Consider the following 12,554-nt stretch of genomic DNA (forward strand, 5'->3'; position numbering starts at 1 on the left):
CACATACACATAAGTCTTTTTCTAGCATATCCTTTCACATATACTAGTCATAAACAAAATGTTGTCCCATGAAATAACAAATGTCACCATTGCTTCTATAATCTAGTGACATTAATTGAATTTAAGGTTCATGCCTAGCAATATAATCACCCGACAATGTTAGAAATTTCATCATTATATTCTTCCAAAATACCTTATGGTAATAAATATCATGATTAGCATAAAACCTTTAGATATTAGAAAAGAGAAAGGAACATATCATAATCAATTTATTTGATGACTAAAATATTTTCAATGAAAGCATTTATTTCACACAAATTATTAAAATTATGTGCCTATTAATAGCATTTGAAATGCTCTTCATTAGATACCCACAGTCTATGATTTTCTATATTGGTGGTCCAACTTGAGACTCACTTGAAATAGAAAAAATCCTATTAACCTCCATTTTCAAGAGTTTGAAGATGTGAGACATATATTGAATTTTATTTTAAAAAATAGTCAATACATCTTATAGAAAATTTGTACACTAGCTTCATAGTTCAATACCTTTAATATTAGGACAAAAATACATTTGTAGATAAGGTCTATGGGATCAATAGAGAACATTTTAATAAAGCCTTTATTTTAGGCAAAATTTAAATGATATCTTAGGGAAAGAACATTTTAACATTAGAAAGATCGCCACCTTTCATAATATACACAGACGAGGCATAAAAAGTCATAGATATAGACATATGACAAAAGAGTTTACACATTAAACATCTTTATATATATATATATAAGTACAAAAGTAAAATTTTGAGATTAAAAGTAAAGAAATATTTAAAATGTAAAGAAATTATGTTTCCAAGAGTACATACCTAAATATTTGTATTTTACAATACATATGTACTTGGTAATCTGGTAGGAATAGGAAATACTAAGAGGGGGTGGGGGGAGAGGTGAATCATTATTCAACCAAATTTTTCCCAACTATGGATACGTTTAACAACCTTATAACATTCACATGTGAATATACTAAAAAGTAAACATAACAATAACACAATGCAAGCCATAACACCATTATTTGTTAACTAGGGAAATCTTAGCCAAGGGAAAACCCTAATGAGGATGATACCCACAAAATGATCTTCTATTCAAAGTATCTTGTGAAAGATATTAACCATGTTAGAAGTCTATTACATCCATATAGTGTCTTAGTCTTTGTTAGAGGACTAGGCCTTGTTAGAAACCTTAACCATGTTAGAAGTTTTTATTACAAAAATGTATGCAAGATGAGCCGACTACCCAAACATGCAATTACAATGATATATGTTGTATATAAAAGGAATAAATACATAAACCTTTTGGCAATGCCATGATATTTGTGATATCTAATTTTTCCTTTGTATCTCTCTCTACACAACATTGAATATATTGATCTTTCTCTATTGTAGCATAAATTTTGCATCGTAATACAATAGCATTTAATCACAAAAATATTACACAACTTCACATCCAAAACCCTATCATTTATACCAATTAATTATGTCTTCTTAGCCTTCATGTCTTCACATGTGTCCCAAAAATAAAAACTAACTCTTTCCCACTTAAGGTTAATATCTAAGATATCATCAGTAAATAGTCAAGAAATTATTTTGATAAACAAAATAATTCCTTAACATAAATTACCACTTTCCTTAACTCTATCTTTTTCTTTCTATACAATATTGTAATTGATAAAAAATTGATAACTTCATCCGTACTACTTATAATGACTTGCAATCTTGCACATAGGATCATCATACCCTATTCTTACTTCCCTCAAGTACACACTTGCCAATTCATTGTTTATGATATTCATAGACTAAAAAGGTGTTTGCACTAATAGATAAACTCTATGACACTTAGAAAATTTTCTAAGTCTTCAAGGAAAAACTTTATCTCCATGATATGCTGATTTAGTACAAAAGATATGGTGCCATAAATGAAAACCTTAATATATTTCCATACTCACCTCATAGCCAAATTTACAATATAACCATCCATCTCTAGTGAGTTGAAGCATGTGAATATACCTAATAAAGTTTCTTGGTCATGGATTTGTAGTTATAAATTTTGCAAAAAATTAGGGTTCCATCACTCTAGAGAAATAGATGCATTCCTCAAATCCCATAATATAGAAAGATCACCTAGGGCTCCCTCAACTGGGGAGTCCCCTATTTCTTGTCATCCTAATTTTTTTTCTAAAATTATCCATATCCTCTCTAGCTAATTTGGTTTCTTGAAATAGAATAATATCAACTTTACTAGTTGAAATGTGGTAGTTTAGAAGACGCTTCTTATTAGGGGCATTAAGGCCCCTAACATTTCAGGGAAGGATATTCATGATGTCATGGGAAGGACCTTGCCCTTCTATGCATGAAATAAATAAGTTAATTTTACTTGACCTCAGGTTTCTCCATCTATAGATCTAAGCTATTGAAGGTATTCACATCCATGTTTCCTTTAGAACTTGGAAAACATGCATTTTCTCTGCTAGGATGATAAGAAGCAAGTTATTGAGGTTATAATTCATCATCTAACACCACTTCTTGATCTATTAACTCCTCTCTATCTTTTGGGATCAAGGAGGGGCCCTTCTCACGATCACCTACATTCTCTAGGATCAAATTGATGAGACTTGATTTATGTCTCCTTACCTCTTCTTCATTGCATGTTTTGTCTAGAAATTGATCCATGAGTTCATCCACCACCATGGTAATCATACCTTTCACTAAAATATTAACCTCTTGTTATACCCTATTAGAGGCCTCTCCAGAATCCTCTCTAGGATGATTATTGAGGTTGTTTAATGATGCAAGAACATCCTTGATTAGTTAGCAATCTTGCATGATGGTATGGTTTGACCTTGGAGTGGAGGACTTAGTCAAAGAAAGAAGTGTGACTTAGTCAATACTAAGTTAGTTTGGTTGTTGTGTTAACCAAGTGACTTGGTTAAAGAAGGTGTTGGACGATGCTTATGGTACTCAATGTACACTAGGAACTCAGTTCATACTATAGGGCTTGGTTATGATTGGTTGATGCATTAATTGAGTAGCTCGGTCAATGAAGGCGCTCAGTTTCTTCTGGAGGAATCAACACATATTGGTGCTTGGTTAGTGAAGGCATTTAGTTATGTCTAGTGGAATGTTGACACTCAACATGGTTTTCTTTGAAATTTAGTTTGGTCTTGGTTCCTGTGGTGCCCAAGTTGTCTATGAGCCAACTTTTGGCATTTAATTTGTGTTGTATCTAACTTGTGGCTTATGCAAACATTTAATGTAAGGGTTTATTTTAATTTGTAATGGGCTAGGATGACTTGTGTATTAGTTGGGTATAAGTAAGGGGTTTTTGTGGTATCTTAAGGAGGGAGATTAGAGAGTCATCTAGCTTGGAAAAGAGGATGAAGTGTAGGAGTGAAATTTGAAGGGCTAGTAGCTGAGGCTTGGTAAACCAAGAGATTACTTGGTGGGCTTATGAGCACAAGTTGAGATTTCCTTGGGTTTTTCTACCAGATTGTGGATCTAGACTAGTTGGGATTAAGATTGTGAGTTGTATCTCATGGGATATTGCATAAATATTTTGTAATTGTTGTTGTATTTGGCCCTAATCTAGAAGCCCTTACAACCAGGCATATTGCACGTAAAGAGTTAATCTTATGAATAAAGTGTTATGATTTGGTATTAGATTTGGCATTATTGTTGTGTTTCCACTATGTGTTTATTTGTAAGAATCTAGATTACCTCCAATAGGGGTAGCCTTGGATCTTACTACATTAGGTGGTATCAGAGCATAATTGTTCCCGAGTGTATAGATTGAGTGCCAAAGTTGAGGTAGATTGCACTTGGGTGAAAGCTAGAAGAGAAGGTTGATCTTGTGGAGTTGATTAATCTTCTAGATTTGTGGATTTATTGCTTTGGGTTCACATAGGATCTTGGAAGATGCCTCCAAGAATATTGGACCCTAGGAAAATTGATGATCTTAATGATGTTGTGGAGGAAAGGTTTTCAGAGAAGATTAAAGTAGAATTCGGATCTGAGATGGCACTGATGAAAAGTTACATGATTGCTGAAATTGTGAGTGCTATAGGTGGTGAACCTAGGTATGTGGGTAGTACTTATGGTTATGAGGAACTTGCTAAAGACTTTGAAGTTGCTAGATCGAGTGGTGAGGAAAAAACTTATCATGTGGAGAGACCAATGGGAAATAGGGCTAGTTAGTTTGTTAGACTTAGATCTCAGTTGAAGTTGAAGCATAAGATGGAGGTTTCTAATTTCTCAGGTACTTTGAATCTTGAAGACCAAATTTATTGGATTGGTGGATTGGAAGACTACTTTGAGCTTGAGAATATTGAGGATCCACTTAGAGTAAGGTTTGCACAAACTAAGTTGAAAGGACATGTTTCTCTTTGGTGGAAAGAACTATAAAGAGATAGAGAGGAGGACGTGAAATGAAGATCACTAGATGGAGGTTGATGGTATTTAAATTGAAGGATAAGTTCATTCCTTCTAATTATTCATTCCTTTTGATTATGAACTTGATTTGTTAAAAATGTTGTAAAATTTGAAACAGAAAGATATGATCGTGAAAGATTATATTGAGGAGTTATACAAGTTGACTATTTGGTCTGGGCATAAAGAATTGTCAAAGGAGAAGGTAGCTTAGTATAGTAATGGTTTGAGATTCAATATCAAAGATGAGGTTGACATGTTGAAGATTTATTTGGTTGAGGATGCTTAACAATATGTCCTAAAGGTAAAAGATAAGTTGAAGAGGAAAAGTCAAAGTAATTAGAGAGGGAATGAGAAGCACGATAGCTCGACAAAAGCTAAACTGAGTGCAAAATATGAACCAAAACCTATTGATTAGAAGAGGAGGATAGGTAGAGATGAGTTTAAGGGTACTTGCTAAAAATATGGAGAAGTAGAACATATATTTTATGAATTTCCTAAGGCTAGTGACATAAGGGTTGCTATTGTAAATGAGGTTGAAGACCATGATAGTCAACTTGAGCAAGAAGAGAGTTTTCTAGTTGGGCAAGTACTGGTTGGTCAAAGACTACTAGAATCTTGTTAGAGGAATAATTTTTTTAGGACTCATCATTGAAGGATTTAAGAAAATATGCAAATGAAATCCATGAAGTCCTCAAATACCTACATGTAGAAAACATGTCATAGAGAAGAAAAAGACAAGAAGAGGTAAGGGTTTGGTTTGAAAATATGAAAATAATATTCTTAGACAGAGAAAATATATGCATTAAAATAAAATGAGAGATCATCCTTATGAAGGAGATCAAAACCTAAAAAGGTAACGTAAAACTCTTTAGGTTATTTAATAATTACAAGACAATTATTGAATATAGGAAGATTATTTAATCTAGGTTGTATCATAATAATTAATAAAATATATTAATTATTAGATACCTAAAGTTTAGCTTAAAGAAAACTAGAGTTAATTAGAAAATATCTAATTACTCTAACAACCACCCGCCCCCCCCCCCCCCCCCCCCCCCACAAAGGATAAACTTAGGGAGTAGCTAAAAACCTAGAAACTACTACTAAAAGAAGATTTGGGTCCTGACAAACAAGGCCTGATTAGGTATTCAATCACAACCAAATCTCTATGAAACAGATAAATAGAGAAAACCCAGTGGGAAAAAATCTACTCCAAAAAGAGATGGAAAAAGGATGCACAAATGAAACATCTCAAGAGAATCTCTCAAGATCATAAGTACAAGGAAAGCCTCTATGATAGAAGCTTGAGACTCCATAGCCCCCTTGGAATGGTAGGATTCCTATGTTAATGAACATACCAATGTGACTTCAATCTAAAGGAAACAAAGGCAATGGACAAGGATGATAAAACCCATATATGTAAGATGTAGCTAGAAGTCCTAGCTAATGCTCAAAGGAGAAAGCATGAGAATTGTGAAATGGAATCTCCAATGGAGGTCGAATAATAGGTATACTAAATCTGTCATCTAGGAGGAGATGTGTGCCCTCTAATATATGCTCAACAACTATAGTAGGTGGCTCAATGATTGGAGGTGTAATAGTAGGAAATGCTAAAGAGAAATCATGTTCAAGACATGGAATCTGAATAGGAGGTGGAGGTCTAGAAGTCACAACACTGGTCTTAGGTGTAGAAGTTGTGAAAACCAACTTCATAGATCACCAAGAACACCTGCATGAAAATAACTTGTGCTGAAGAGAAACCAGAAAAGGAAAAAGCAAAGCTTGGAAAATCTTAATGGTGTGAGAGAAAAAAAACTTTATTACAAGATATGAAAACAAAAAGTACAAAAGTTCAATCTTAAAGGTGAATGAAACCCTAAAGTGAGAGAAAATTAGGTTTGCACATTATAATTATGTTAGTACCCAATATGGACACAGTTTTAAAACTTCAAGTGTAGAGTCTTGAACTACTCCAAACTAAGGTTCAAAGTAGTTCGAAGAGGTTCAAAATGGTTCACTTTGATCTGATAGGTTCAATAGCTCATTTTGAGAAGTTCACATGTATGATTCAGTGGTTTGGTTTTGGTGATTCATTCCCAATTCAGAGATGTAGTTGTTAATTCACAAGTTCAAAGGCTTAGTTCAGGGGTTGAAATTAGTTGAATTTATTTACTCCCATGGTTCAACAAAGGAGTCCAAACTTGTGGAGGCAAGGTCTGTTCGTCCATTTGGAGAGAACTATGACCAACTTAAAAATATTCAAACTAGCAAGTGCTTTCTAAATTTTGTTAGTAAAGCATATAAGCTATATCAAGATGAATTGCAAAAGAAAAATCAAATTGTATCAGTAAGACAACAAGAAGAGCCAACTATACCTTTACAGAAGGATGCAGCTAGAGGAAAATCAGACATGGATGGAGTAGCTCACATAGTTGTAACTCAAAAGAAGGGAAATTGGTTAAGCAAGAAGGTTTCACACCCTAATACCCACCATTATGCTGGTAAAGAATGTGAAGTAGAGAGTTCTATGAAGCTCAGGGGCACAACTGGGGTGGATTTTGTTGAAAAAGAAAAAGGTCACAATTGCCAAATATGTAAAAAAGTGGAAAACTCTTGTGTTGCAATGGGAAAAATTGTAACATGACTTGCAATATCAATTTCCTAAAACCTCAATTGGTGTGAGTTCCTCTTGGTGAATGGTATTTCCCAACTTGTGCATATAGAAGAGTATCACACGGTGTACATTCAGTTTGTCAAGGAATTGAATCGATATGGGAAATAAAAGATCTTGATGTTGAATGAGATGAACTTGGAAAGGTAGTTGAAAGGGATGTCTTAGTCAAAGGAAAAGTGCATCATAATTTTGGGAAGGATTGCACTGGTTGCTTCATTCATAGTTCAACATTAGTGAAAGATTGGAGGGAGAATAATAGAAATAAAGAAGAGCTATGCTATGATTTAGTGACTATTGGACAAATTGAGCTTCCAATTGAGACTACAAATGAAACAATCTCTAATAAGCAAGAGAAGATATATTTTGTTAAATATAGAGGGTTTTCTCATCTTTATAATCGTTGGGTGAATGAAAAGTCACTTATTAATGAAGCACTAAAGAAACTAGTCCATTTCAAGAAAAAATGAAAGGAAGGAAGGGCTCCTAAATGAAATCCTAAATGAAATAAACCACATCAGCTCATACACAAGAGATCATTACTCTATGCAAATCTAGAAGAACACAAAACAAAAATTGCAGATTCTTGTATTGAATGGTATGTCAAATGGAAAGGTTTAGGTTATGATTAGTGTACATGGGAACTAGAATGTACAAACATCCTAACTTCAAATACTTCCAAGTAACTAATGAAAGCATATGAAATTTGTAAAGAGGAAGCACAACATCAAGATAGTACTCAGCAAGCAATAAAGGCAATAAACAATCAATTGAGTTCAAGGAACAACAGTGCCAAGGATGCACCTAATTTTCTTCTATAATTGAAGAATCTTGGCAATTCCCTTGACCTTTTTCATCAGATGTGCAAATAAAAGGAATTATGCCAGTTGTTTGGGTCAAAGCCTATCAAAGACAAATTTTTCAATAAGAAACCTCATCGGTAGAAGAAATGTGGGCTATGAAAGGTGAAGTGCTACTCCTCTATGTGTTACAAAATGGAAATTGGAATCCGCGGGCTCTTCTTTAGAAAAAATGAGCAATTACAGAGAGAATGTTTCAAAGTGCTGAGTACTTTGGGGACAAGTATTGGTGTGGGTTCCCTAATGAAGTATGTTCAAAAATCACTCCTTCATTGAAATACTGGGCTCAGAAGAACACAAAGGTAGGCATGGTGTAGTTCAATCAAATTTTTAGTCATGGGTACCCATGGTTTTCACAAAAGGGAACCAACTTATAAAGACATGAATAGAGATGAGCAAGAGAAACTATAATGGAATTAACATTGATACCGACTCTAAATTCTTGGCCTCTCTGCAGAATTATATAGTATATTATATAAGGGCATCCCATGATATGATTGGAAAGTTCAATGAAAAACATGGTTTGAATGCACATTCCTTACAATCCCTAATCACAATTAGTATAGATGCTCATGTACTAAGTAAATGAAGATCATTGCAGGAAAGGGATCTTCAAGTCATGGAAATCCATATCCTCACTTGATAAGATGATAAAAAGGATAGTAATTTGGGTTGCAGATGGATGTCCTACATTTCATGTGAAACTTCCTATCAAACCCAATAACAGTTTGATAAATGAACCCTAGAGCAACACATGAATGCACTCATCTTTGAACATATGTTAGTTTAGGTTTGAGAATGAAAACATCCACTGAGAAATGCATAAACATAAATTACTCACATATAAATATGGCACATTGATCTTTATAATATTTCAAATTAAATAGTGATAGTTGTCTAAGTAAAAGTTTTGGAAAGGAGAAAATGAAATTATAATGTTTTATTAAACATTATAATTATCAGGATTATTAAAAATTTAAGGTTACAAACATATCTCCCACATAATCTTTCTAGGTGTCCTTAGACTTCTATTCAAAATATGAAAGATTATGTATTATACTATAACTTTAATGACATATGGCATTAGAAGTTGCTATCTAATATTCAATTGGGAACTGAGCATTACAACTATGGGAGATTGGAAATATTAAAAAGGTAAAGGAAGATAAACCACCATCCAAGAATCAATTATTTGAACTGACATATGTCATTGGAAAAGGAAGGTTACAGGGATTGAAAAAAGATTTCCAGAATTCTGTAAAAGGAGGAGATGAAACATAAGAGAGTTTCATTCTTTTCCTTCTTTGGGACTACAGATTTTGTGCTACAGCAAGGAGGGAAATTTTTCTAGATTATTCCATTTTCTTGAGATATTGTGAGAGGTAGAGCATGGGCTGATTTTCTTTTTCTGAACTGTATGTTAGAGATAGGAATAAGATTTTGATTGTTAATGTAATTTTGAAAAGAGTTTTAATTTTTATTTAGATAGTGGTTTTGGTTGTAAATGTGTAAAAGAGTCTTTGTGGTCTTTTACATTCAAGGAAGGGAGACTAGAGGTTAATCGCATCAAAACTTTGATTATCATTTATTTTCCTTCCACTGATCATGATCTTTGCATCATTTTTAGTTTTCTCTGAAATACATTCTAATGTCACTATTTTCTTGTTACACTATCATTTCAAATATCTTCTAAAGATCTAATTTTTAATTCTCTCGAGGGGACGGAAGATATATTTTCATTTTCATTATGTAATGTAGCATACAACAAATGAACCTTGTGTCATCTGCTGCTCTTTTCTTTTCTTTCCTTTTTAGCTATTAGGTTTCCACATCTACTCTATGCTTATGGATATATTCTTGCAACCCTTTCGTGCTTTTTGGTTAAAAGAATCCATAATTAATTCATTGTATATCTTACATGAGGAGTTGTACTTGATAAAATTTAGAGGAAGTTTATTAATCCAATAATAACCTATCCAATTGTTGGTGTTGATTAGTCTTCTCACTTGGTCATTCAGGGTTATATTTGCACATATTTTCTTGGAGGACAATCTATTCACCAACAAATTAGTATAAAATATTTATTATATGCACCTAAGAGAAAACTTAAGTAACTAGAGAAATAAACAAATTAATTAATTAAATAAGATGATCTAATCAATAAGTGTAAAAGAATAAGTACTCTAACACCCCCCCTTAAGTGAAGCTTAGGAGGTAAGCTAACCTAGAAAAGCTATGAAAGCAGGAAAATGAATCTAGACAACAAGGCTTGATCAAATACCCAAAACAAGGAAATCTTTGTAAACTAGAGACAAAGGACAAAACCCAGTAGGGAAAACTCCTCTCCAAAAAGAGATAAAAAAAACCAACAAAAAGAAATGGCTCAAGAGACTCTCTCAAAACCATAAGTACAACTAGCCCTCCCATGAGAGAGGAAAGAGACACCAAAGCCCCCCCAAAATGATAGAGCCCCTATAAAATTGATCGAACCAATGGAACTCCAATGTAGAAGAAACAAGGGAATAGAACAAGGAAACCCTAAAAAGACAGATGAAACTAGAGGGCCTAACTAATGCTCAAAGGAGAAAACATGTGGATCCTAAAAGGGAATCTCCAATGCAAGTGTGGTGACACTATCATGAAAGAGAAGATGAATGTCCTCTATAGAATTCTAGAAAAGTGCACCTGGAGGCTCAACGAAAGGAGCTAGAGGTTTAGGCAGAGTTGAAGAAGAGTCCTGTTGAAGAGAAAAGACCTCAACTAGATGTGTTGTGGTAGTCAAAATAGTGATCTCAGTAACAATACAAAGGTTCAAGTGTCCCGATTGCACCACATGATGCTCTCGTGAAAGAGAAGAGTTGTGCTATGACAATGAAGATGGTGGACCAAAGTGTGAGAAGGTGTAGAGATGGGTGGTATGATCAATTGTTCTAGTAGCAATAAGGCCTCCTATTGCACTATCCTAAATGTAGACTAAATCTACTGTGAGCTTAGCTATCTTCCCTGATCCACTATGTGTAATTTGATACATTGAGAGAAGGTTTGCAAATAGAGATGGAACACACAATACATCATTGAATGTGCCATCCTAAATACAAACTAAACCTTTCCTATAGACTGTTAGGGTAGTGTTATTTCCCATGAGAATATGAGGAATGGGAGAAACCTCAATAGAGGATAAGACCCCTTGAGGAGATGCCATATGGTGAGAAGTACCTAAATTCAGTATCCAAGGGACCTGGGAAGGGGATGCAATGGATGTCTCTAATGCATGACCCTATCCAAAATCTAATGCAGATGTCATAGAGATGGAAGAAGACTGAAAGGAAGACCCCTATGAGATAGAAGAGGATGGAGACGAAATAGTGCTCTTTTAAAGAAGAGCTTGCAAATCTACAATCTATTTCTCATAGCCATCAAATCTCTTTTAAAAATAATGTGACTCATCATGAGGTCCCTTTTGACAATAGGAATAGGTAGGATTCTTAGTCTTCTTTTTCCCTTTCTTAGAAGAAGATGATGAACTAGTAGAATGCTAAGAAGAGGAATCCGATAACTACTTCAACTTCTACTTCTATGTATCTTGAGGTGACTTGGCAAGCAATGCTTGTGACTGCGAGCCTATAAGTGAATCCATCTGAGTAAGCTTGGACTACTCATGAGTTTACCTATCATAGAATGTCTCAAAAGAGGGTATAACATGTTGTTAACCTAGAGCATCCCTAGTGGAGTAGAAGGTAGAAGTGAAAATCTGATAAGGACCTCAAAACTTTGAGAGTATTAGAAAGATACACTCATCATCTGACTTTGTCTTTCTAGCAACCTATAACATAGATTAAAGAGACTTAAATTTCATCAAGAAGTCCTCAATGCTAGTGAATGATTCAGAAACCAAGGAGATAAACTCTACATCTATTTGTAGAATCCTGAACTGATTCATTGTGCCAAACAAGGTGGAAAACTTGTCCCACATAGCCCTATGTGTAGTCAAACCATCTAGGTGAAATAGTAACCCATATGAAATATTCATTGCAATGAGGCCCATTGCTTCATCCATCTTATTACATTGCATAAGAAGAAAACAAGGCCTCTGTAGAACTAGTTGAGTTGCATCAAGGCATGACCATAACCCCTTTGCCATAAGCAATCTGGTCATCTATCCTTTCCAAGAATGGTAGTTGTGAGGTGTAAGGAAGACAACATAAGAGTTTTCCATTGAGAGAAGAAAACAGAAGTAGAAGGGTCAATTCTAAAATGAATTATAAAAAATAAAATTCTCCCCCCCACAACATATAAATATACCCCTCAAAAACTAAAGAAACAACTATTGGAAGCACAAAATGTGAGGAAAAAATATTGGATGCCAGATGTAGAGAGGGAGGAAGCTAAAGCCTCTACTTCAACATCAAAAATAGGAGCTCAAACAAACTTGAAAAAAAATTAAACTAGTATCATTGTCTCCATCTTGGAACTAGCTTTTTAGTGCTTCTTTTGGATCGAAAAAAAGATTTTTGTATGCTCAAGTTATGGCCAAAAAACAACTGC

The sequence above is a fragment of the Cupressus sempervirens genome, chromosome 11 (assembly GCF_028749045.1).
Source record: "Cupressus sempervirens isolate cs-2001-9-10 chromosome 11, ASM2874904v1, whole genome shotgun sequence".
Lineage (NCBI taxonomy): Eukaryota > Viridiplantae > Streptophyta > Pinopsida > Cupressales > Cupressaceae > Cupressus > Cupressus sempervirens.